This window comes from Arachis ipaensis, chromosome B04 (assembly GCF_000816755.2).
Source record: "Arachis ipaensis cultivar K30076 chromosome B04, Araip1.1, whole genome shotgun sequence".
In the NCBI taxonomy this organism is placed as follows: Eukaryota; Viridiplantae; Streptophyta; class Magnoliopsida; order Fabales; family Fabaceae; genus Arachis; species Arachis ipaensis.
In genome coordinates, this window is record NC_029788.2 from 26,480,378 (window position 1) to 26,482,655 (window position 2,278).

A 2,278-nucleotide genomic window follows, 5' to 3' on the forward strand; every position below is an offset into this window, starting at 1 on the left:
CTTTCCTATTGTCTTCATCCAATCATTCATACTCCTTTCTATGGCAAGCTGTATGTTAGGCATCACCGTTGTCAATGGCTACATCCTGTCCTCTCAGTGAAAATGGTTCAATGCGCTGTCACTGCATGGTTAATCATCTGTCGGTTCTCGATCATACTGGAATAAGATTCATTGATCCTTTTGCGTCTGTCACTATGCCCAGCACTCGCGAGTTTGAAGCTCGTCGCAGCCATCCCTTCCCAGATCCTACTCGGAATACCACAGACAAGGTTTAGACTTTTCGGATCTCAAGAATGTTCGTCCATGGATTCTAACTTATACCACGAAGATTTTGATTAAGGAATCCCAGAGATACTCATTCAATCTAAGGTAGAACGGAAGTGGTTGTCAGGCACGCGTTCATAGTTGGGAATGATGATGACTGTCACGATCATCACATTCATATTGAGGTGCGAATGAATATCTTAGAATCGGAATAAGCTTGAATTAAATAGAAAAATAATAGTACTTTGTATTAATTCATGAGAAACAGCAGAGCTCCACACCTTAATCTATGGTGTGTAGAAACTCTACCATTAAAAATACATAAGTGATGAAGGTTCAGGCATGGCCGAGAGGCCAGCCCCCAAACGTGATCTAAAGATGAGACTAAAAGATAATCCAAAGATGTAAATACAATAGTAAAAAGTCCTACTTATACTAAACTAGTTACTAGGGTTTACAGAAATGAGTAAATGATGTAGAAATCCACTTCCGGGGCCCACTTGGTGTGTGCTTGGGCTGATCATTGAGCTTTACACGTGTAGAGGCTTCTCTTGGAGTTGAACGCCAGTTTGTAACCTGTTTCTGGTGTTTAACTCCACTTTGCAACCTGTTTCTGGCGTTTAACTCCAGAATGTAGCATGGAACTGGCGTTGAACGCCAGTTTGCGTCATCTAAACTCGAGCAAAGTATGGACTATTATATATTACTGGAAAGCCCTAGATGTCTACTTTCCAACGCAATTGAGAGCGCACCATTTGGAGTTCTGTAGCTCCAGAAAATCCACTTTGAGTGCAGGGAGGTCAGAATCCAGCAGCATCTGCAGTCCTTCTTCAACCTCTGAATCTGATTTTTGCTCAAGTACCTCAATTTCAGCCATAAATGTAATTTTTATTTAAAAACTAATAAAAATATACTAAAAACTAACTAAATTATACTGAAAACTATGTAAAAACAATACCAAAAAGCGTATAAATTATCCGCTCATCAGTGGCTACCCCAGTTGCACTCCGTTATGTTGTCCATTCGAAAAATTGGAGCCATGTGGACAGGAGATACTTTGTTTATGGTAGTTGGCAACAAGAACGCCATTTGAATATAGAGGATGAAAATCCTCTTGAACATTAAGCGATCTTGATTGTTGTCAACACCGATATCCATCATCTGATCGGTCAGATTCTTTAATGTTTTCTCCTGGAATCTTTTAAAAATTTATTTGTTCTCTTCAAAAAGTTCTTTAAAACTCACTTTCTTGGGAAATAGGTCTCCTATAAAAAAGAAAACCAATTACAGTTGAAATCACTTGAAATATACCCAAATACCAACCATATACACCTAATTTATTTCTTGATTACATGAGATCAGAATAATATATTACAAAGAATAGATTACAAAGAATGCAAGTATAAAGGTTTTTTTGTAATCAGTTACTTGATGCATTGAGGCCAAGGGCAGCTCCTATTTTTTTGGGTTTAATTTTTAACGAACCATGCCTTGTGTCCAATTTGTTTTTTGTCTAAATTAAAGGAATTAGCCAACTCCTTCAACAGTTTGTGTGGCACATTCATCGGCGGGATGTGCATCAGACCACCAAATCCTAATTCTCGAACGATGGCCTTCTTTGTCTCGCTCATTTTTTCAAACTTTTCATTCAATAGTCGCGTAGAGCATCTCAAATCCTTGGTTTGCTATAAACAAAGCAAAACGAGAGTCATTTAAATAAGCTATATTTATACTACGAAAAATTGACTTGGTCTAAGATACATATATATGTGTGCTTACATTGTATTTTTTTCACCTTCGCTCTTTCTTGTCATTTTTACTGTAAGGAATAAAAAATATTGTTAATAGATAAAAATACCAGCCAAATAACAATCACATATACTCAAATACCAGCCACATACCTACAAATACCAGCAACATACACCCAAATAACTGCCAGATACACCTAAATACCAGCCCCATACACCCAAATTCAGTCCCATACATATTTATTATTTTTTCAATTACACGACAT